The following is a 25,840-nucleotide window of genomic DNA, read 5'->3' on the forward strand; positions in this document are numbered from 1 at the left end:
TTTTTATCTGATTCGAATTAATGCCACTTCAAAAGAACTCAGCCTCAAAATTCTTCACAGGTTCTACCAGCTTCTCACCAAAATTCAGCAGGACTGAAAAATGATGGAGACCTGGTTTTGGCAGGAGGACTGGACTACCCCACCCAAGCCCAGACACCCTGTCTTTCTAGCCAGAATGGGAAGGTAGGCACCCAGACTGGCACATAGAATTGCATTTCTATTAGTTTGCACCACTTTTACCAGTTGCATTTTCTTGTAGGGGTGATCGATGGCTTTGCACATGGAAAAATTAGCTATAGATACCGGAGATAAATGAATCATATCCTAACCGTTGAATTTGTGCATCATTTATTATACCGTGCATGGCTCTTATGTCATAGAAGTCAAACATTTATCTGTTCTTCCAATTTTATGTCAGCTGTGGCTTGATTGATAGCACCCTTGCCTCTGTGTCACAAGGTTGTGAGTTCAAGACCTACACCCGGGCTAGAGCATAAAGTAATCTCCGCAAACACTCCAGTGCGGTGCAATACTGAGGCAGCGCTACATTGTTAAAGGCACGGTCTTTTGGATGAGACTTTAAGCAAGGTCATATCTGTCCTTTTAGGTGGATGTGAAAGATCTCATGCCACTATTTTGAAGAAGAACAGTTGAGTTATCCTCATTGTTTTGGCCATATTTATCCCTCAACAGCATCACAAAAACAAATTATCTGATCATTATCACATTGTTGTTTGTGGGCTTTTGAAGTGTGCAAATTAGCTGCTGCGTTTCCAACATGTAACTACACTTCAAAAAGTATTTTGTCGGCTGTATAGCATTTTAAGATGCTGTGTGCTCATGAAAGGTGATACATAAACACAAACCTTTTTTTAAATAGAGTATCCAATTATTTTTTTCCAATTAAGGGACAATTTAGTGTGGCCAATTCACCTACCCTGCACATCTTTTTGGGTTTGCGGGGGTGAGACCCATGCAGACACGGGGTAAATGTGCAAACTCCACCCCAACAGTGATCCAGGGCTGGGATCAAACCCAGGTCCTCGGTGCTGTGAGGCAGCAGTGCCAACCACTGCGCCACCGTGCCATCTCTATATAAACACAAACCGTTAATTCTTCTTTTTCTCTGCTTTCACATAATTTGAAAGGTCATCTATATGCTTTACAGTGAACATGTCTTACCATTTAATGTGTGTGATTAATTTAATTACATATGCACACCACATAACAAATCATAAATCTTTGATATAAACTGAATACATGTTCATTTGTGTCAACTATTATTTTATTTTCTAAAGTTTCACCAATATTGATATATCTTCATAAATTTACAATGATGTAATAAAGTCTCAATATTGAATTGATGCAGACCATCTGTACGCTTTATATTAAAATTAGCTAAAATAAAGCAGCTCTCATGCTGTGGAAACACTTAAGGTTTATTTTTACAGACCAACAAATCATAAGAAATAGGAGCGGGAGTAAGTCATTCAGTCTCTTGTGCCTGATCTGCCATTCAATAGGACCATGATTGATCTGATTGTGGCCTTAACTGTACTTCCTGCCCATCTCTCACAACAATTGGCTCTTGTTGGTCAAAAATCTAACTCAGCTTTGAATATATATTCAATGTCCCATGCAGCCTCCACTACCCTCTGGGTCAGAGAATTCCAAAGTCTAACGACTCTCAGAGAAAAAATCCTCCTCATTCCTGTCTTTAATAGGGGGGGACCCTTTTTAAAAAAAAATTGTGCCCCTTAGTCCTTGACACCCCCAGAAGGGGAAACATCCTCCCAGCATCCAGCCTGTCAACTCCCCTCAGAATCTTATGTTTCCCATTCTTCTAAACTCCAATAAGTATAGGCCTAATCTCCTCAGTCTTTCCTTATAAGACAACACCTTCATCCCAGGAATCAGCCAAGTGAACCTTCTTCAAACTGTTTCCAACGCAATTACTTTCCTCCTTAAGTAGGGAGATCAAAACCATATGCAATACGCCAGATCTAGTCTCAAAGCCCTGTACAGCTTTAGCAACACTTCAACCGCATTGCAATAAAGGCTAGCTTTTTTGATTTATATAGCAGAACACCCAAATCCCTCTGAACCACAGATTTCTGCAGCCGCTCTCTATTTAAATACTATTCTACTTTTCTATTCTTCCTGTTAAATTGGACAGGCTCACGTTTTCAGTCATTATACCCCTGCTAATATGTTACTCCCTCCATACCCTGAGCTCTTAGCTTCTGCAGTGACCTTATATGTGGCTACTTATCGAATGACATTTGGAAATCCAAATACACCACATCTACAGGTTCTCCATTATCCACCCTGCTTGTTACTTCCTCAAAGAACTCTAATAAACACAATTTCCTTTTCGCAAAACCACATTGACTCTGCCTGATCTTATGATTTTTTTAATGTTCTGTTCCTGCCTCCTTAATTAATTCAAGCATTTTCCTTTATGACAGATGTTAGGCTACCTGTCCTGCACTTTGCTGCTTTTTAAAAAATCTCTCCTGTCTTGAATGGAGGTGTAACATTTGTGATATTCCAATACCCCAGAATTCAGGGAATTTTGAAAACTTGCAACTATCTCTGCAGCCACTTCTTTTAAGGCTTTAGGATGAAAGCCATCAGATTCCAGGGGACTTGGCAGTCTTTACTCCCAATAGTTTTCCCAGTGCCTTTCCCATTGTGATTGTTTCAAGTTGCTCCCATTTACGTCTTGATTTTCAATTATTCTTTGGATGTTTTTTGGATTTTCTACAGTGAAAATTAATATTTAATACTATCAGCAAGGTAGCACAGTGGTTAGCACTGCTGATTCACAGCACCTGGGTCCCAGGTTTGATTCCCGGCTTGGGTCACTATCTGTGCGGAGTCTGCACGTTCTCCCTGTGTCTGCGTGGGTTTCCTCCTAGTGCTCCGGTTTCTTCTCACAAGTTCCGAAAGACGTGCTGTAAGCAATTTGGACATTCTGAATTCTCTCTGTGTACCCGAACAGGTGCCGGATTGTCTCAACAAAGAGCTTTTCACAGTAACTTCATTGCAGTATTAATGTAAGCCTACTTGTGACAATAAAGATTATTATTATTATATCCATAATTTCCTTAATTGACCATGGATAGTAAATCCTTCTCATAGAGCAATATATCTTTATTGGAAGTTATGAAATATCTCCCCAAATGTCTGCCACTGATTTTATACTGTGCAAACTTTTTAACCTATTTTCCCAGTCCACTTTAGCCAGCTCTATCTTCATATCATTGTAATTGTCATTATTTAAACTGAATGTGAAATTCCATCATATCATGATCATAATCAGTAAGTCAAACAACATATTCCTTCAGTTGTTTGGAATACGCAGAGTACAGATTGTACTCCACCAACCTGCACTTGCAAAGCCCAAAACAAAATGTCTGCTGTTAGATGTGATTCTGCAATTAATATAAAATACTTGTTCAATCCATTTGCCATTTCCTTGTTTATGATTTTTAATTCCCCATCTCACCCTCTAAAGGACCAACGCTTACTTCAACTACTCTTTTCTTTTTTATATACAGTACTTGGAAAAACGCTTACACTTTTTATGTTCCCAGCTGGCTTTCTTTCATACTCTAATTCTGCCCTCATTTTTAGTTTCAAGTATTCTTTGCTGACTTCTAAAATTAGTTCAATTGTCTGACCTACCACAGTATTATACACATTTTTTTCAATTTAATACTATCAGCAAGGTAGCACAGTGGTTAGCACTGCTGCTTCACAGCACCAGGGTCCCAGGTTTGATTCCCGGCTTGGGTCACTGTCTGTGCGGAGTCTGCACGTTCTCCCTGTGTCTGCGTGGGTTTCCTCCTAGTGCTCCGGTTTCTTCTCACAAGTTCCGAAAGACGTGCTGTTAGGCAATTTGGACATTCTGAATTCTCTCTGTGTACCCGAACAGGTGCCGGATTGTCTCAACAAAGAGATTTTCACAGTAACTTCATTGCAGTATTAATGTAAGCCTACTTGTGACAATAAAGATTATTATTATTATATCCATAATTTCCTTAATTGACCATGGATAGTAAATCCTTCTCATAGAGCAATATATCTTTGTTGGAAGTTATGAAATATCTTCCCAAATGTCTGCCACTGATTCTATACTGTGCAACTTTTTAACCTATTTTCCCAGTCCACTTTAGCCAACTCTATCTTCATATCATTGTAATTGTCATTATTTAAACTGAATGTGAAATTCCATCATATCATGATCATAATCAGTAAGTCAAACAACATATTCCTTCAGTTGTTTGGAATACGCAGAGTACAGTTGTACTCCACCAACCTGCACTTGCAAAGCCCAAAACAAAATGTCTGCTGTTAGATGTGATTCTGCAATTGGGCAGCACTTACTGAATGTGTTAATATCTATGCTAACAAGCAATTTAAGATGATCAGTTGAGATCAAAACATGGCTCACTTATGCTTGCTACAAGTGGCATATATTCATACACAGAGACCTGTTCGCTGCAACAAAAAAAAAGAATAGGTCCAAACCGTAAATCTTTTTGAATTACATGGGATCTTAGGGAGCCTATAGTTTCCTGTTGCTTTCTCCATGACAATGTCTTGGCCAATCAAAGTCGACTTGCCAACAAATCAGGACCCAGTTCTCCAGGAACAGAAACTCTTGACGTTTGAAATTTGGCATTCTTGCATTTGTCCTGATGAGGGCAAGACAAAAGCTTTAGTAACATGTCTCTCTTTTTAGCAATATCAAGTTCTATGCTGCCAAGTGACAATCAGTAAGTAATTTGTGTTATCTTTGACAATTAGCACAAGAGCAATAAATCGGCACTCCCAAGCCAGTAAAAAAACCTATGATGTGGCTATGAGAGCACTGTATCCTAGCCTCTAGACCACCAGCAAAGAGGTGTAGAAACTTTGAGAGTTGGCTGATCTACACCACCTTTGCCATTTCTTCACTTCAGACCATTTTCCCCAGGGACAACTTTCACCTACGATTGGTTCTTCTTATGAATTTTGCCTTCTCTGTTATTTTTGTTTTGCAACTTGTTAATCCTACCTTACTACAACATCCACATATAATACATGTGATCATCCACAAGAAGCTCACATTTCATTGTGATGATAAAAAGATTTTGTCACCTTTGACTAATTTTGATGCCAACTACACATAGATAATGAACTAATGATAACCTTTCATTGTAGTTAAACGTTCACTTTGTTGTGCCTACAAAATTGACACCCGAGCAACTCTTATTCTTTGTATCTAACAATGTGGTCATTTATTTAAACTAAGAATAAATAACTAATGTGTCTTGTTTTATTGATTTTTTATTCATTCACGGGATGTGGACATCACTGGCGTGGCCAGCATTTACTTCCCATCCCGAATTGCCCTTGAGTAGGTGGTAGTGAGCTGCCTTCTTGAACCGCTGCAGTCCACGTGGTGTCGGTGCTCCCACAGTGCTGTTAGGGTGAGAATTCCCACCCTAGCAGCAGTGAGAGTGAAGGAACAATGATAAAAGTCCAATTCGGGCAAGTGAGTGTGGTCAGGAAGGAACCTCCAGGTGATGGTCGCATGGCACACGTGTTAATCAACTCGGTCCTCCGACAAACTCACACTTTCTTTGGGCATAACATACACCAATTTATCAGTAGTCTAACTGCTCAACTAATCAAACCCATTTTCTAGGCATCCCAGATGGCATGTAAACATGTGGTAGATCTCTTGCATACGTAAATGAGGGGCCTAACCTCTGTTGAAGGACCTGATAATAAAATAGTTTAGGATGAGAAAAACAGATCTTGGGCCTGCCCTGCTCCAAATTCCTCAGTGGCTCCTTTTTGTGAGGGCCACGATGAATCCAGCGCGAGTTGGAGGATGGAAAGAAATAAAATATATATTTGCAATAACATATATATATACACACAACAGCAGCAGCAGCAACTCCCTTGCTGCTCACTCCTCTCTAGCTGGTACCAAACTGGCCAGCTTTATTTATGCAGGGAATCTGCTAATGATTTCTCCGCCCCCCTCATTGGGGAAGCTCATACTCCCAAAGGATTGTGGGATTGCCATTAGTCCCCAGCCAGTGGTAAGCAAGCAGGTTATAACATCCTCCCCCCCCCACCCCCTCTCCACCAAACTCCAAGGAATCCCCCGAAGACGCCGGCAAAGAAGGGCACCGGACTCGTTTTGCCGCAGGCCGGACACCATTTGCACGAGGCGCTGGATCGGACAGTGTGTAACGAGATGGAGAACGGCGCTTCCGTGATGAATGGCGTAACGGTTGTACATCCATGGCCCGTGGGCCTGAGGACTTCCCCTCTGAGGCGTCCTGTGTCTCCATCTCGGAGTCGGTGTCCGCTGCCTCCGTCATCTCGGCATCTCTATCTCCGCGCGGTTCTGCAAAGAACTGCGCAGGCTTTGAGTGTGGCACCAGAGGAAGATTGTGAGGAATACACTCCACTGTGTCTGTCTCTGTGGCTGTAGAAATGAGCTCCGTGGGCGGGGAATCTTTGGAAGAGATGGTCTTCTGGACCGATTGTGGTCTACAAGCTTGCGCCGGAGACGACCCTGGGCTTGCACCTGGTAAGAGATAGGGCCCATTCGGCGAAAGGTAATGCCAGGGACCCACTGGGCACCACCAGCAAAATTTTGAACGAACACTGGGTCACCGGGCGCAAACTGCCGAATCGGCCGATGCCGAGATAAACCATGTCCCTGCCGTTCTTGAGTGCGGCGTACTTTTTCGCCAATATCCGGGAAAACCATGCTAAGGCGGGTGCAACGTCTCCGGCCCATTAGGAGTTCCGCGGGACCTACCCCAGTCACGGCATGTGGAGTGATCCGATATGAAAACAAAAAACGAGCCAGTCTCATGTCCATAGACCCGGAAGACTGCTTCTTTAGGCCTTGTTTGAATGTCTGCACTGCGCGCTCTGCCAACCCATTGGAAGCTGGGTGGTATGGAGTGGTGCGGATATGGCGTATGCCGTTCATCTTCATGAACCTCGCAAACTCCTCACTTGTGAATGGAGTGCCGTTGTCCGTGACCAACACCTCGGGGAGGCCATGCGTACTGAAAGTCAAACGCATCTTCTCGATTGTTGCACAGGACGTTGTGCCTACCATCTTATGCACCTCTAACCATTTAGACTGGGCATCAATTAATAGAAGGAACATGGATCATTGAAAAGGGCCGGCGAAATCCGCATGCAAGCGTGCCCAGGGCTGCCATGGCCATTCCCAATGATGTAGGGGTGCGGCTGACGGAAGCTTCTGATGCTCCTGGCAAATGGAGCAGTTTTAGGCCACCTTCTCAATGGCAGTGTCGAGGCCTGGCCACCAGACACATCTCCGGGCCAACATTTTCATTTTGGTCACACCCGGATGCCCATCGTGCAAGTCCCTTAGTATCAGTTCCTTTCCTTTTTCCGGAACAATCACACGCGTCCCCCACAAGAGGATACCGTCTTCCAAGCTAAACTCTGACAGCTTGGAGGAAAATGCCCGCAACTCGCCTGGGAGCTGTCTATGCTGCCCACCATACAGGACTATGTGCCAAATCTTTGACAGGACTGGCTCCGTCTGGGTCCACTCACGGATCTGTGATGCCGTGACAGGCAAGGAGTCCATAAAATTTAGGGTTGCAACCACCTCACCGGTCATGGGGGTCGACATGGGGCCCATCGATAAAGGCAATCGGCTCAGTGCGTCGGCATTCTGGGTTCCTGGTTTGTGCTCCAGAGAATACTCGTAGGCAGCGAGCAACAAAGCCCAGCGCTGGATCCGTGCGGAAGCAATGGACGGTATTGGCTTATCCTCTCGGAAAAGTCCCAGCAGAGGCTTATGATCAGTCACGATAGTGAACTGGCGGCCATACAGCTACTGGTGGAAGCGTTTCACCGCAAAGACCACCGCCAAGCCCTCCTTCTCGATCTGCGCGTACTTCTTTTCCGCTGCAGTCAATGTGCGGGAGGCGAAAGCTATCCGCCGCTCGGCCCTGTTCTCCATTTTGTGGGACAGGACGGCCCCAATACCATACGGGGATGCATCACACGTGATGAGCAAAGGCTTTCTAGGATCATAGTGGGTTAGTAACCCAGACGACAACAATTGTTGTTTTACCCGCCAGAAAGCAGTTTCTTGCGGCTGACCCCAAACCCAGGTGTGATTCTTCTTTAGCAGAAGGTGCAATGGGGCCAGCGTAGTTGCCAGATTGGGGAGGAACTTCCCGTTATAGTTTACGAGGCCGAGAAAAGAACAAAGATGCGAAGTGTCAGTCGGGGTGGACGCCTGTTGAATTGCGCGCACCTTCTCTACGAAGGGGTCCATATGGCCGGGAGGCAGGGTCCAGCTCCAACTGTAGGTAGGCGTGACTCATATCTAATTTTGTGAATGAGAGACTGCCTGCAAGCTTCACGTAGAGATCACCTATGGTGGGTACCGGAGCAATGGGTCAGAAGGTGAAAACATTGAGGGAGAATTAGGGAATAGGGCCAGTATGGCTCTGAGGAAGAGCAGACAGGGAGATGTTGTTGAAAACAGCAGGTCTGGTGGCCTGAAGTGCATATGTTTTAATGCAAGAAGTATTACGGGTAAGGCAGATGAACTTAGAGCTTGGATTAGTACTTGGAACTATGATGTTGTTGCCATTACAGAGACCTGGTTGAGGGAAGGACAGGATTGGCAGCTAAACGTTCCAGGATTTAGATGTTTCAGGCAGGATAGAGGGGGATGTAAAAGGGGTGGCGGAGTTGCGCTACTGTTCAGGGAGAATATCACAGCTGTGCTACGGGAGGACACCTCAGAGGGCAGTGAGGCTATATGGGTAGAGATCAGGAATAAGAGTGCAGTCACAATGTTGGGGGTTTACTACAGGCCTCCCAACAGCCAGCAGGAGATAGAGGATCAGATAGGTAGACAGATTTTGGAAATGAGTAAAAACAACAGAGTTGTTGTGATGGGAGACTTCAACTTCTCCAATATTGACTGGGACTCACTTAGTGCTGGGGCCTGGACGGGGCAGAGTTTGTAAGGAGCATCCAGGAGGGCTTCTTAAAACAATATGTAGACAGTCCAATTAGGGAAGGGCTGTACTGGACCTGGTATTGGGGAATGAGCCCGGCCAGGTGGTAGAAGTTTCAGTAGGGGAGCATTTCAGGAACAGTGACCACAATTCAGTAAGTTTTAAAGTGCTGGTGGACAAGGCTAAGAGTGGTCCTAGGCTGAATGTGCTAAATTGGGGGAAGGCTAATTATAACAATATTAGGCGGGAACTGAAGAACCTAGATTGGGGGAGGATGTTTGAGGGTAAATCAACATCTGACATGTGGGTGGCTTTCAAATGTCAGTTGAAAGGAATTCAGGACCGGCATGTTCCTGTGCGGAAGAAGGATAAATACGTCAAATTTCGGGAACCTTGGATAACGAGAGATATTGTAGGCCTCGTCAAAAAGAAAAAGGAGGCATTTGTCTGGGCTAGAAGGGTGGGAACAGACGAAGCCTGTGTGGAATATAAGGAAAGTAGGAAGGAACTTAAACAAGGAGTCAAGAAGGCTAGAAGAGGTCACGAAAAGTCATTGGCAAATAGGGTTAAGGAAAATCCCAAGGCTTTTTACACGTACATAAAAAGCAAGAGGGTAGCCAGGGAAAGGGTTGGCCCTCTGAAGGATAGGCAAGGGAATCTATGTGTGGAGCCAGAGGAAATGGGCGAGGTACTAAATAATACTTTGCATCAGTATTCACCAAAGAGAAGGAATTAGTGGATCTCGAGTCTGGAGAAGGGTGTGGAGATAGCCTCGGTCACATTGAGATCCAAAAAGACGAGGTGTTGGGCGTCTTGAAAGATATTATGGTAGATAAGTCCCAGGGCCGGATGGGATCTACCCCAGAATACTGAAGGAGGCTAGAGAGGAAATTGCTGAGGCCGTGACAGAAATCTTTGGATCCTCACTGTCTTCAGGTGATGTCCCGGAGGACTGGAGAATAGCCAATGTTGTTCCTTTGTTTAAGAAGGGTAGCAAGGATAATCCAGTGAACTACAGGCCGGTGAGCCTTATGTCAATGGTAGGGAAATTACTGGAGGGAATTCTTTGAGACAGGATCTACTGCCATTTGGAATCAAATGGACGTATTAGTGAGAGGCAGCATGGTTTTGTGAAGGGGAGGTCGTGTCTCATTAACTTGATAGAGTTTTTCGAAGAGGTCACAAAGGTGATTGATGCAGGTAGGGCAGTGGATGTTGTCTATATGGACTTCAGTAAGGCCTTTGACAAGGTCCCTCATGGTAGACTGGTACAAAAGGTGAAGTCACATGGGATCAGGGGTGAGCTGGCAAGGTGGATACAGAACTGGCTCGGTCATGGAAGGCAGAGAGTAGCAATGGAAGGGTGCTTTTCTAATTGGAGGGATGTGACTAGTGGTGTTCCGCAGGGATCAGTGCTGGGACCTTTGCTGTTCGTAGTATATATAAATGATTTGGAGGAAAATGTAACTGGTCTGATTAGTAAATTTGCAGACGACACAAAGGTTGGTGGAATTGCGGATAGTGATGAGGATTGTCAGAGGATACAGCAGGATTTAGATTGTTTGGAGACTTGGGCGGAGAGATGGCAGATGGAGTTTAATCCAGACAAATGGGAGGTAATGCATTTTGGATGGCTAATGCAGGTAGGGAATATACAGGGAATGGTAGAACCCTCAAGAGTATTGAAAGTCAGAGAGATCTAGGTGTACAGGTCCACAGGTCACTGAAAGGGGCAACACAGGTGGCGAAGGTAGTCAAGAAGGCATACGGCATGCTTGCCTTCATTGGCCGGAGCATTGAGTATAAGAATTGGCAAGTCATGTTGCAGCTGTATAGAACCTTAGTTAGGCCACACTTGGAGTATAGTGTTCAATTCTGGTCGCCACACTACCAGAAGGATGTGGAGGCTTTAGAGAGGGTGCAGAAGAGATTTACCAGGATGTTGCCTGGTATGGAGGGCATTAGCAATGAGGAGTGGTTGAATAAACTCGGTTTGTTCTCACTGGAATGACGGAGGTTGAGGGGCGACCTGATAGAGGCCTACAAAATTATGTGGGGCATAGACAGAGTGGATAGTCAAAGGCTTTTTCCCAGGGTCGAGGGGTCAATTACTAGGGGGCATAGGTTTAAGGTGCGAGGGGCAAGGAATGAACAATATGGCCTCTCACGTCTGCTCCAAATGGATATATTCATAGAATACCTACAGTGCAGAAGGAGTCCATTCGGTCCATGGTGTCTCATCGGCCCTCCGAAAGATCACCGCACCCAGGCCCACTCCGTTGCCCTATCCCCGTAATCCCACCCAAAGTTTGGACACTAAGGGGTAAATTAGCATGGCCAATCCACCTAACCTGCACAGCTTTGGACTGTGGAAGGAAACCGGAGCACCTGGAGGAAACCCACGCAGACACAGGGAGAATGTGCAGACTCCACATAGACAGTCACCCAAGGTCAGAATTGAACCCGGGTCCCTGGCGCCATGAAGTAGCAGTGCTAACCACTTTATCACCGTGCCACCATCATGGCGATCTTGGTCTCAACTTCACTTTTCGACTTGGTCCTCATATCCTTTCCCTGAGAGATCCGAGGTCTGATAATCTTCAGCTGCTTCATCAATGACCTCCCTTCCATCATAAGGTCAGAATCAGGGATGTTTGCGGATGACTGCACAATGTTCAGCACCATTAGCAGTTCCTCCGATAATAAAGCAGTCCATGTTCAAATACAGCAAGACCTGGACAATGTTTAGGCTTGGGCTGACAAGTGACAAGTTACATTCGCGCCAGGCAATGACCATCTCCTACAAGAGCGAATCTAACCACCGCCCCTTGACATTCAATGGCATTACCATCGCTGAATCCCACACAATCAACATGCTGGGGTTTACCATTGATCAGAAACTGAACTGGACTAGCCATATTAATACTGTGGCTACCAGGGCAGGTCAAAGGCTAGGGATCCTACGGCGAGTAACTCACCTCCTGACCTCCCAAAGCCTGTCCACCATCTACAAGGCACAAGTCAGGAGTGTAATGGAATACTCTCCACTTGCCTGGATGAGTGCAGCTCCAGCAACACTCAAGAGGTTCAACACCATCCAGGACAAAGCAGCCCGCTGGATTGCTCCCCTTCCACAAACATTCAAAGCCTCCACCACCAATGAACAGTGGCAGCTGATTGTACCACCTACAAGATGCACTACAGTAACTCACCAAGGTTACTTAAACAGCACCTTCAAATTCACGACACTACCATCTAGAAGGACAAGGGCAACAGACACCTGGGAACCCCACCACCTGGAGGTTCCCGTCCAAGTCACTCGCCAACCTGACGTGGAAATATATCGCTATTCCTTCACTGCCACTGGGGCAACATCCTGAAACTGCCTCCCTCACAGCACACCTCCTAGAACTCCCTTCGAACAACACACCTCAAGGACTTTAGCGGCTCAAGAAGGTAACTCACCACCACCTTCTGAAGGGCAACCAGGAATGGGTAATAAATGCTGGCTTAACCAGCAACACCTACATCCCGCAAATGAATTAAAAAAATATCAAAAATGTATCACATTAACCTTAGAGGACTGTAATTTGTTAGACCAGTTGCACCCTTGAGCAGTATAAACACTGTATATTAGGACATAGCAGCATTTTGTACTGGCAGAGTGGTATAATTTTACTTAAATTCATGGATTGAGTTTAGAAGAGTAAGAGGTGACTTGAATGAAACCTTTAAGATCCTGAGGAGTATTGACAGGATGAATGTGAAAAGGATGTTTCCTCTTGGCGTAGAATCTAGAATTTGGGGTAACTGTGTAAAAATAAGGGATTGCTCATTTAAAACAGAGATGAGTTTTCTCTCAGAGGATTGTGAGTCTCTGGAACTCTCTTCCTCAAAAGTCAATGGAAGCAGAGTCTTCGAATATTTTTGAGAGATTCTTAATTAAACTAATAATCCAGGAGACATGGAGAGGCAGGCTTAAACAGATTTATTCTGAACTCAGAAGTAAAACCACGGCGTACTACACAGGTGACCCAGCCCAAGACTAATGTAACTCCCAGTCCTGGTCTAGGATGACATTTAAAGGGCTTGGTGACACGTCCCAGCTGGGTGGGTCTCCACTGTTACCATGGGAACTCGTACTCCACAAGCCCCATAGAGAGGTTGATAAGTGATTCCCCCCCCCCCCCCCCCCCCCCCCCCCGGAGGACTTCCGGGTGCGGCTATGCAGAGCTACGTCGCATATTCGGCAGCTTGGAACGGACTTTTGGGCTCTTTTACAGGGCCCCCTCGGCATTTGTTTGACATTTCCCAGTGTGGGAAGAAGACTGCAGCATTCCCCTGACAGTGTCCCCCAGGAATGTTATGTCTTTTGGCTACCAGACCCGGCAGAAACAGTAAAAGATTTGGCTTTGGCTGCAGGTTTAGACAAAAGCCTCTTCCAGCATGCAGGCGGGGGAAGGGCAAGCTTAAAGCTGCAATCTGACTTGACTCTATCAAAGGTGAATTCTAGCAGCAGAGGGAACAACTGTGAAAAGATCTACCAAGGCCATTGAAGAAGCAGGGACGAGGCTTCCGGTGGCGGCCATGGAGGAGTAGGTCGCGCATTCGGCAGCTCCCGTCTGGAACTGACTCTCAGACCTTTTTCAGGAGTTTCCATAGACTTTTTAAACGGACCAGAAGTGTAACGGCCAAAGGAGCGGCACTGGAGCAACGGGAGAAGCGAGGGAAAGAAAACAAAATGGCGGCGGCTAGGGACAAAGGGGAGCTGCAGGAGTTCATCAAGCGCTGCTTCGAGGAGCAGCGTGAGGAGATGCGCAAGGAGATGTTGGCGCCTATGCTTTCGGCAATTGAAGGACTCGGGATCACCCAGAAGGTCCACGAAGCTAAGATCCAGGTACAGAAAAGAGTCAGTCAGAATGAGGACGAGCTTGTGGGCCTGGCGGTGAGAGTGGAGCAGAACGAGGCGCTACACAAGAGGTGGGCGGGAAGACTCGAAGACCTGGAGAACAGGTCGAGGAGAAAGAATCTGCGAATCCTGGGTCTCCCTGAGGGAGTGGAGGGGGCTGATGCCGGGGCATACGTGAGCACGATGCTCGAGGCGATGATGGGCACGAAGGCCCCTTCGAGGCCGCTGGAGTTGGATGGGGCACATCGGGTGTTGGCGAAGAAGCCCCAGGCAAATGAGCCGCCAAGGGCGATGGTGGTGAGGTTCCACCGGTTCACGGACAGAGAGCGGGTCCTGAGATGGGCCAAGAAGGAGCGGAGCAGTAAGTGGGACAATGCAGAGATCCGAATATACACGGACTGGAGCACGGAGGTTGCAAAGCGGAGAGCGGGTTTCAACCAGGCCAAAGCGGCGTTGTACTGGAAATAAGTGAAATTCGGAATGCTGCAGCCAGCGCGACTGTGGGTCACATACAAGGGCCAAGACTATTACTTCGAAACGCCTGAAGAGGCGTGGACCTTTGTACAAGCCGAAAAGTTGGACTCTAACTGAGGGTTTGTGAGGGTAGGGGGGATATTTGAGGTTTGATGTGTGATGGTTGTTGTATATAGGGGGTCAATCACGCGCAGGAAATGTTACATGGGCTGGGGGAGAGAGACAAGGCTGCGACAGGAGCTGCACCAGAGGGGGCGGAGCGGGCTTTGGAAAGCGAGGGGTGTTTTCCCGCGCGCGGGAAGAAAGGCGGGAAGGGGAACGAAGGAATGCATATGGATTGGGAGACTCCCACGCAGGGAGGTCAATGGGACAGCGGGGGAAGCCGGGGTCAGCAGGCGTCAGCTGACTTACGGGAGTGACATGGGGGGGGGAGCAAAAAAGGTAGACAGGGGTCTAGCGGGGGGGAGGGGAGGGGGGGAAGGGTGGGGAAAAAGGTTTCCTGCTGCACTGGCCGAAAGGGAATGGGACACAGAAGAGGATCCCCCCTCTGGGGGACTGGAGGGTGAGGGAGGCGTGGACACGGGACTGGCCCAGAAAAGGAGATGGCTAGTCGGCGGGGCGTGGGGGGGGGTGAGAGCCCCTCCAATCCGGCTGATAACGTGGAATGTGAGGGGCCTGAATGGGCCGGTGAAGAGGGCTCGGGTGTTCGCGCACTTAAAGGGACTGAAGGCGGACGTGGCCATGCTCCAAGAGACACACCTGAAGGTGGCGGACCAGGTCAGGCTAAGAAAGAGATGGGTTGGACAGGTATTCCACTCCGGACTGGACGCGAAGAATAGAGGGGTGGCAATATTGGTGGGAAAGCGGGTGTCATTTGAGGCCAAGACTATTGTAGCGGACAATGGAGGGCGATATGTAATGGTGAGCGGTAGGCTGCAAGGGATGTGGGTGGTGTTGGTAAACGTATACGCCCCGAACTGGGATGATGCAGGATTCATGAAGCGCATGTTGGGGCGCATTCCGGACCTGGAGATAGCAGGCATGATAATGGAAGGGGACTTCAATACAGTGTTGGATCCAGCACTAGACCGCTCCAAATCAAGGACTGGAAAGGGGCCGGCGGCAGCCAAGGTACTTAGGGGGTTTATGGATCAGATGGGGGGAGTGGACCCATGGCGGTTTGCAAGGCCGCAGGCCAGGAAATTTTCTTTCTTCTCCCATGTACACAAAGCCTACTCCCGGATAGATTTCTTTGTTCTGGGTAGGGCGCTCATCCCGAGGGTGGAGGGGACGGAGTATTCGGCTATAGCCGTTTCGGACCATGCCCCACACTGGGTGGAACTGGAGCTGGGAGAGGAGAGGGACCAACGCCCGTTGTGGCGGCTGGATGTGGGACTGCTGGCGGACGAGGTGGTGTGTGGGAAGGTGAGGGGGTGTATCGAAAGGTACTTGGAGGCCAACGACAACGGGGCGGTGTGGGTGGGGGTGGGATGGGAGGCGTTGAAGGCGGTGATCAGGGGAGAGCTAATTTCCATTAGGGCTCATTGGGAGAAGCCAGAGGGTATGGAAAGGGAGAGGTTAGTGGGGGAGATTTTGAGAGTGGACAGGAGATACGCAGAGGCCCCGGAGGAAAGATTACTTGGGGAAAGACGACGGCTCCAGACGGAGTTTGACCTGTTGACCACAGGGTAGGCGGAGGCACAGTGGAGGAAGGCGCAGGGGGCGACCTACGAGTATGGGGAAAAGGCTAGTCGGATGCTGGCACACCAGCTCCGTAAGAGGATGGCAGCGAGGGAAATAGGGGGAGTCAAAGATGGAAGGGGAGCCACGGTTCGGAGTGCGACGAAAATAAACGAGGTATTCAAGGCCTTTTATGAAGAGCTGTACAGATCCCAGCCCCCAGCGGGGGAAGAGGGGATGAGACGATTCCTAGATCAGCTGAGATTCCCGAGGATGGAGGAGCAAGAGGTGGCTGGTTTGGGGGCACCAATTGGGTTGGAGGAGCTGAGCAAGGGTTTGGGGAGCATGCAGGCGGGGAAGGCCCCGGGACCGGACGGATTCCCGGTGGAATTCTACAGGAAGTACGCAGACCTGTTGGCCCCGCTACTGGTGAGGACCTTTAATGAGGCAAGAGAGGAGGGGACCCTGCCCCGGACAATGTCGGAAGCGACAATTTCTTTGATCCTAAAGTGGGACAAGGACCCACTGCAATGTGGATCGTACAGGCCGAATTCGCTCCTCAATGTGGATGCAAAGTTGCTGGCAAAAGTGCTGGCCACGAGGATCGAGGGCTGTGTCCCGGGGGTAATCCACGAGGACCAGACGGGATTTGTAAAGGGCAGGCAACTAAACACCAATGTGCGGCGGCTCTTAAACGTGATAATGATGGTATCGGAGGAGGGAGAGGTGGAGATAGTGGCAGCTATGGACGCGGAGAAGGCCTTTGACCGAGTAGAGTGGGAGTACCTCTGGGAGGTGCTGCGTAGGTTTGGGTTTTGGGTAGGGTTTATCAATTGGGTTAAGCTCCTTTACAGAGCCCCGATGGCAAGTGTAGTGACGAACCGGCGGAGGTCGGAGTACTTTCGACTGTACCGAGGGACGAGGCAGGGGTGCCCCCTGTGCCCCCTGTTGTTCGCATTGGCGATCGAACCATTGGCCATGTCTTTGAGGGAGTCTAATAAATGGAAGGGGGTGGTCCGAGGGGGAGGAGAGCATCGGGTGTCGCTATATGCGGATGACCTGTTGCTGTACGTGGCGGATCCAATGGAGGGGATGGTGGAGGTCATGCAGACTCTAAGGGAGTTTTGGGAGTGTTTGGGCAATAAGCTCAATGTAGGGAAGAGTGAGCTCTTTGTATTACAGGCGGGGGACCAAGAAAGAGGGATAGGGGACCTACCGCTGAGGAGGGTGGAGGGGAGCTTTCGGTATCTGGGGATCCAGATAGCCAGGAGTTGGGGGGCCCTACATAAACTGAATCTGACGAGGTTGGTGGAGCAAATGGAGGAGGATTTCAAAAGATGAGACATGTTACCGCTCTCACTGGCGGGTAGAGTGCAGTCGGTCAAAATGGTGGCCCTTCCGAGGTTTCTGTTTTGTGTTTCAGTGCCTTCCCATCATGATCACTAAGGCCTTTTTTAAGAGAGTAAGCAGGAGCATTTTGGGGTTTGTGTGGGCGAATAAGACCCCGAGAGTAAGGAGAGGGTTCCTGGAACGCAGTAGGGACCGAGGACGTTTGGCGCTGCCAAACCTGGGGAGCTACTACTGGGCAGCAAATGTGGCGATGATCCGCAAGTGGGTTATGGAGGGAGAGGGGGCAGCATGGAAGAGGATGGAGATGGCGTCCTGTAAAGGAACGAGCCTGGGGGCGTTGGTGACGGCACCGCTGCCGCTCTCGCCGACAAAGTATACCACGAGCCCGGTGGTGGCTGCAACGCTAAGGATCTGGGGCCAGTGGAGACGGCACGTTTGCGAGCCTAGGGGCACTGGATGAGAGGTTTGAATTACCACCGGGAAATGCCTTTAGATATATGCAGGTGAGGGCTTTTGTGAGGCGACAGGTGAGGGAATTCCCGTTGCTCCCGACACAAGAAGTTCAAGATAGGGTGATCACGGGTGTATGGGTCGGGGAGGGCAAGGTGTCGGAAATACACCAGGAGTTGAAAGAAGAGGGGGAAGCGCTGGTAGAAGAGTTGAAGGGTAAATAGGAGGAGGAGCTGGGGGAGGAGATCGAGGAAGGTCTGTGGGCTGATGCCCTAGGTAGTGTTAATTCCTCCTCCTCGTGTGCCAGGCTCAGCCTGATACAATTTAAGGTGGTCCACAGAACGCACTTGACGGGGGCGAGGTTGAGTAGGTTCTTTGGGGTAGTGGACAGATGTGGAAGGTGCTCAGGGAGCCCGGCGAACCATGTCCATATGTTTTGGTCATGCCCGGCACTGGAGGGTTTCTGGAGAGGAGTGGCGGGAGCAATATCTCAGGTGGTGAAAGTCCGGGTCAAGCCAAGCTGGGGGCTAGCAATATTTGGAGTAGTGGACGAACTGGGAATGCAGGAGGCGAAAGAGGCCGGCATTCTGGCCTTTGCGTCCCTAGTAACCCGGCGAAGGATCTTGCTAATGTGGAAGGAGGCGAAGCCCCCCAGCCTGGAGGCCTGGATAAATGATATGGCTGGGTTCATAACGTTGGAGAGGATTAAGTTCGCCTTGAGAGGGTCTGCGCAGGGGTTTTACAGGCGGTGGCAACCGTTCCTAGACTATCTCGCGGAGCGTTAGAGGAAGGTCGGTCAGCAGCAGCAGCAACCTTGGGGGGGTGGGGGGGGGGGGGGGGGTGAGAGAGGAGTCCTGGGAGGGGGCGGGGGGAGAGGGGGGACTGCCTGGGAGGGTGGATGAGCAAGAGATAACATGAAGGGTTGGGGAAACTGGCACGTACGGGTGAGGGCCAGTGTACAAAGCTGTGTAAATATATAATTTTGCCATGTATATATCTTGCTCTGCGCGATTTCTCGTTTTTTTTTGTTACCGGGGGGGGGGGGTGTTATTGTTTGTAAGGGAGAAAAATTGTGTTAAAAAACTTTAATAAATATATTTTTTTTAAAAGATAAGTGATTCCCCCTGGTCTTCGTGAGGGTTATCATGTTAACCATGGAGATAAAAGGTTATCTGGGTTGGCAGGAATGTGGGGTTGAGGTTACAATCAGACCAGCCATGATCTTATTGAATGAGAGAGCAGGATGGCCGAGTGGCCAACTCATGCTCCTAATTTGTATGTCTGTACGTATCACAACTTGGTTACATTTTTATTCGGAATGGGGGGTAAGGGGGTGAAGCTGAGGCCTTTGCTCATTCAGCTTCAGAGAAGTTAAGGTCAGGGTATTGTGAATATATGGCATAGAGTGAGATTGGAAGAAAGGATGGGATCAGGGAGGTGAAGGGTCAGAAGGATCTGATGGAGCATTGATATTTCAGTGTTGTTAAACATAGCAAGTGGGGCTCATTGCCTAGCATCCCAATCACAGCTTGATGCATGGACCCTGTGCTTGAACACTGCGGGAGGCAGCACCACAGATGCAGCAGCAAACCTCCGAACAACCAGGGGTTGTGCCCCAGCCTGGCACATGTTCGTGGCTGGGGTTTGGCGACGTTCTGTTCAGATGTCTGGGAGGCAGGGTGTGCGGACCTGTGATCAGCCCCCCGCCGTGGCCGGGTGTGCATGGGTGGGCTCAGTCGGGTGGGGGGTACCAGGTTCCCAGATCTGTGGTTGATAGGCCATGGGATTGGTGGTCGGCCCACATTGTAAAACAAAGAGCCAGAGGCATCAGACTGCTTGTGGCTAGGGTATTTTAATGTCTCTTGGACAAGTGGACACCATTACCCCACTCTCCCGATGGTGCCGCCCCACTACCCCCACTTCACCTCCTCCCCCCCAAAGCCCCCTCCCCCACCCGCCATGCACACTCCCCTCCTCCAACCTCCCCCCCCCTTACCCACGCCCCTTCAGTGCCCTCTCAGTGGTCTTTAACATGCTTGGTCTTCCGTGCTCTACTGCCACGTCTAGGTGTACCCCCAGGATGCACATCAGAGATTAAGGCAGCCAGCTGCTTACCAAATCCCATGGCCTAGATGCCCCTGGCAGATGTCCTCTGGGGTTTGAGGCCGGAAGGCCCCGGCTCACTGGACAGCGGCACATGCACAACCGTGCCACCCGGTTCCGGGTGCTGACTGCAAGACGTGGTTTCGTCAGATGGGTGGAACTCGGAGGAGCTGTGGCTACCATCGGCAACCCATAGGATGGGTCCAGGTTGCCACCTGCACCCCCTCCTCCCGGTCAGTGCCCATAGGGCCCTGGCATTCACCTCGGAATGGAGGGCAGTTGGATTGAGCCCCAGCATTATCTGGCTCAGCCAGCCCAGGCAGCTCCCCAATGTCTGCACCATGGTATCAATGCCCTCGGCGATGCTCCTCAGTGATTGGGCCACGCTCAGCAGCGCCTCGGCAGTAACCACCTGCGACTGGGACAAGCTCCACAGCCCCTTGGCCATACCCATCTGAGACCGGAACATATCCTCATCAAGGTCAGCCTGGTACTTGGTCATGTCCCCCAGTGAGTTGGAAAGCCTGCCATGACTCTCAGCTATGGCTGTCACTGGCTGTGCCATGTCATGGACACCTCCACTAATGCTGCTGACGTTGTGCATCAGACTCTTCACTGCGGTCGCCACTCCAGCGGTGTTGACCTCAGTGCCACGCATTGCCAGCGACATCACCAACAACCGTAGTCTCCAGAACTCCTCCAATCGGCTGTGGATCCGCTGGAGTGTCGCTGTAATTTCCCCCCGAATGTCCTGCCGAACCCAACGTCTGCATTAGCTCCGGGAAAACCTGTTCCAGAGGCCCAGCATCCGACTGGGACCCAGCTGTGTCCTAGGATGCAGCAGCCCTCCGACTGCTGTCTCGCCTTGTCGTTACTGCCTCCACCTCATGTGAGGTGCTCACCAGAATGTGCCCAAAAACCTGAGATGCCCACTGAGTTGCATGTCTCTGCGTGATGGAGGGTGGGAATGACAGATGTGGCACATCGATGATGCATCCTCGGAGCTCTCCTCTGAGGTGTTCTCCTGTGAGGCAGGGGACAACAACCCAGATGTGCCAACGGAATCGGCTGGAGGTCCTGCGGGAGGATGAACATGTGGTCAGTGGGAGGGATGGGCCAGCATGGTAGCATAGTGGTTAGCACAATTGCTTCACAGCTCCAGGGTCCCAGGTTCGATTCCCGGCTTGGGTCACTGTCTGTGCGGAGTCTGCATGTTCTCCCCGTGTCTGCGTGGGTTTCCTTTGGGTGCTCCGGTTTCCTCCCACAGTCCAAAGATGTGCAGGTTAGGTGGATTGGCCATGCTAAATTGCCTTTAGTGTTGGGTGGGGTTACTGGGTTATGGGGTGGAGGTGTGGGCTTGGGAGGGCGCTCTTTCCAAGAGCTGGTGCAGACTCGATGGGCCGAATGGCCTCCTTCTGCACTGTAAATTCTATGATCTATGAGTCTGTATGGCAATAACAACTCACGTTTGACAGGTATTCTTGGTGGAGTCCAGTGGATCTTCACCTCTGTGGCGTGAGCCGACCTCCTCGTTGGTGACTGCTCTGTCCTCGGCCATCCCCGTCATCTCCAGGGCACGTTCCGCAAAGGTTGTGAAGATTCTGATGTCCAGCATCCCGCCAATCTGGGCCCTCCCCCGATGATTGTGGGACAGCTTCTCCGGCGGACACAGTGAGGGATCGTTAGCCGCATGTGTGGTTCACTGTGGTAGGGGGGTGAAGGAAGTGTTGGGAGGGGGTGAAGGGAGGGGAGATGATGGGAGAGTTGGAGGGGGCTCAGGTAGTATTGGAGGGGGGCTGTTCGTGTGGGGTGGGAAGGTTTTGGGGGGGTCGGGCATGCCAACTCACACATGTGGCCCGGTGTAGGTAGTTGACCGTCTTGCGGCACTACAGGCCTGGTCTCCTCGTCATGCTGCCCAAGTTTATGGCTGCAGCCACTTTATCCCAGGCGGCAGTGGCTGCCCTGTGGCTTACTCTCCAGGAACCCCGGGAGGAACAGAACATCCCTCCTGGCATCTCGGAGCCTCCCCAGGTCTGCGTCTCCAAATCTTGTGGCCGGTTGTGTCAGCGCCATGGCTCCAAAATTAATGGGGTTGGCTGTGCAAGTGTTGTTTAAGTCTTGCCCGAACTTGTTAGCTGGAGCGGGCTGGTGAGCACGGTCCCTGCAAAATGGCTGGCGAGCCTTCAGTTGTGGCAAGAGGCCCATGGGACCTCGTTAAGTGGACCAATTAACATTGTATTGCATTGCTGGCCTCGTCGGGCCGAGCACTGGGAAACTTGCAACAATTCCCGCTCGCGACCACACTTAGAAATCTTTCCGGAGCGCAGTACAGTGGCGCAGTGGTTAGCACTGCAGCCTCACGGTGCCGAGGTCCCAGGTTCGGTCAGTCCCGGCTCTGGGTCACTGTCCATGTGGAGCTTGCACATTCTCCCCGTGTCTGCATGAGTTTCACCCCCACAACCCAAAGATGTGCAGTCTAGGTGGATTGGCTGCACTAAATTGCCCCTTAATTGGGAAAAATGAATTAGGCACTCTAAATTTATTAAAAAAACAAAAGAAAAGAAATCTTTCCGGAGAATCATGCCCATCAGCTCATTTCATTTGATAAGTTTCCTTTGGTTCTTATGGTTCAGTTTTCTGCTGGTCATGTTTTTTTAAAACAAGCACTTTTATTAGGATATTTTAAAATTGGGTTAATGACATTGAGGCAACTCTATGTCTCCTTATTGGTCAATTAAAAGAGTGAGCTAAATTTCCACAGCTGAATAAATGCAATTAGTGAGGCACCACTGAATTATGTATTTATTCTACAATTTAGCATTTTAGGGTGAATCAACTGAATAGGTTAACAGAAATTAACTGAAGGACAAATTAAAAGGGGCCGCCCCTTGTAGGAACACAGCCCAAAAATAACAAAAGTGATATTCTACAATTTATACTAGTGGTCTACACAAGTGCCACTGAGCAGCACAAATAATGAGCAATAAAGAAATAAACCAGCTTGTTAGGGACAGTCTTAAAAGTTCTCACTCCAAGCCAAAAAATATTGTTCAAACTCCCCCTGGGGCAGCATGGTAGCACAGTGGGTAGGTAGCACTGTTGCTTCACAGCTCCAGGGTCCCAGGTTCAATTCCCAGCTTGGGTCACCATCTGTGCGGAGGCTGCACGTTCTCCCCGTGCCTGCGTGGGTTTCCTCCGGGTGCTCCGGACATTCTGAATTCTCCCTCTGTGTACCCTGAACAGGCGCCAGAATGTGGCGACTAGGGATTTTTCACAGTAACTTCATTGCAATGTTAATGTAAGCTTACTTGTGACAATAAAGATTATTATTATTATGCTCAGTTTATGAAGATTTTGCTCTTTTCAGAAAAAGTACCCCTAATACTTACCTATTGATAAATCATTCATTTGAAAATAGGAAATGGAGAATATATGTTTATGCAATTTTGTACTGGGCCTGGAACTCTGATTCATCTTCAGAAGACTTCCAAACAATTAAAGTTGAGGACCAATTCATGATGAAATTAAATTTTGTTCTGCTCTTGCTTGGCTTGTTTTCAATATTTTTGCTTTGTCCTCTTGCCTACTCTCAAATAATTCAATGTAAAGCTGGCAGAATGGAGTTACCTGGGCTAGGGGAGCACCTATACTGATTAGCAAGTGGACAAAGTTTACAGCGACAAAGATGGTTACGGACCAAGGTGGATGGTACGTCATGGTCAGCAGTGTCCTGGACGGAGGACCAGTAGTTCTGGTAAACGTGTACGCACCCAACTGGGACGACACAGGCTTCATAAAAAAAGACCATGGCGGAAATCCCTGACATTGACCCACACTGACTGATCATGGGGGGCAACTGTGTACAGGACCCATAGATGGACCGATCAAACCCCAGGCATAGGCAGGGAAGTGGGAGCATTCATGGAGCAGATGGGGGCGGTGGACCCATGGCGGTTTCTACACTCAGGTGAGAAGGAATTCTCATTCTTTTCACCAGTGCACAAAGCATACTTGAGGAAGGACTTCTTTGCAGTGGGGAAATCGGTGCTTCCAGGAATAGTAAGGACGGAATACTCCACGATAGTCATCTCCGAGCATGCTCCGCATTACATGGATGTGAGGTTAGAGACGGGCCGAGCCCAACGTCCCACGCGGAGCTCCATGCAGGCAGGTTCCTGGTGGACTTCTATAAAGAATTTGCACCAGCACTGGCCCCACACCTACAGGATATGTTTGCAGAATCGTTAGCGAGGGGGCTCCCTGCCTCCAATGCTAACATAGGCCACAATATCGCTGATCCCCATAAAAGACAAAGACCCGACGGAATGCGAATCATACAGACCCATTTCACTGCTCAACGCAGAGGCGAAGGTACTCTCAAAAATCCTGTCCCAGAGATTGGAGAACTGTGTACCGGATGTGGTCGCAGAGGACCAGATGGGTTTTGTTAAGGGAGACAGCTAACTGTTAAATTAGGCAGCTACTGAATGTAATAATGACCCCATCCGGGGAGAGAACACCAGAAATGATCGTCTCCCTGGATGCAGAAAAGGCCTTCGACAGCGTCGAGTGGAAGTACCTCCTTGAGGTACAGGAGCGGTTTGGGCCAGGAGCAGGGTTCACCTCCTGGGTGAAACTCCTGTACAACGTCCCCAAGGCGAGCGTTCAGACCAACACCACCAGCTCTGAATATTTCCAGCTGCACAGAGGCACAAGGCAGGGATGCCCACTGTCCCCTCTCTTGTTCGCCCTGCCAATTGAACCCGTGGCGATCGCACTGCGAGACGTGAAAAGTTGGAAGGGCATCCAAAGAGGGGGCAGAGTGCAGATGACCTATTCCTCTACATTTCGGAATGGCCTGAAAGCAATCATGCAGCTCCTGGAAGAGTTTGGAGCCTTTTCAGGCTAGAACCTCAACCTGGGCAAGAGCAAGGCATTCCCGGTGAACCTGTTTGGGGAAGGGACAGAGGTGGCGGGACTACCATTCAAACTAGCCCAAAACAAATTCTGCGACCTGGGGATCCAGATAGCCCATGACTGGACACGGATCCACAAGTGGAATCTGACCAGTCTGGCAGAGGAATTTTAAAAGGACCTACGGAGACGGGACGCATACCCGCTCTCCTTGGCAGGGAGGGTGTAGACAATTAAGATGAACGTACTGCCGAGGTTCCTCTTCCTGTTCACATTCATACCGACCTTCATACTTTCATCCCCTAGGCCTTTTTCCATAAAGTAGACAAAATGATCATGGCCTTTGTGTATTGGGTAGGGTGGTGGTGGTGCTGGTGGTGGTGGTGGTGGTGGTGGTGGTGGTGGTGGTGGTGGTGGTGGTGGTGGGGGGTAGGTAGGGCGGGGGGTAGTAAGAACCCAAGGATCCCTAAGTCGACACTGCAAAGGAGGAAAACTATGGGTGGTCCCTGCACATCTACCACAACCACTATGCAGCCACAGCCGAGAGGGTGATGGGATGGATACAAGAACCCAACATGGAATGGGTGAAGCTGGAGAAGTCTCCCTGCAAGGGAACAACCCTCTGGGCCCTTGCTATGGCAGTACTCCCCCCCCCCCCCAGACAAATACACATTCTGCCCAGTGGTGGTAGCCACACTGAAGACATGGAACCAAATGAAGCAGCATTTTGGTTTAACCGGGATGTCCCCCATGGCCCCTATCTGTGGCAACCACAAATTCCCACCAGCCATGCGCGACGCCATCTTTAAAAAATGGAGACAGGACGGGGTGGCGGGGGCTAACAGTCAGGGACTTTTACAGAGGAGACAGACTCGCGACCTTGGGCAAATTGACAGAATACCGGGAACTACCAACACAACAG

Source organism: Scyliorhinus torazame, chromosome 15 (genome assembly GCF_047496885.1).
Source record: "Scyliorhinus torazame isolate Kashiwa2021f chromosome 15, sScyTor2.1, whole genome shotgun sequence".
In the NCBI taxonomy this organism is placed as follows: Eukaryota; Metazoa; Chordata; class Chondrichthyes; order Carcharhiniformes; family Scyliorhinidae; genus Scyliorhinus; species Scyliorhinus torazame.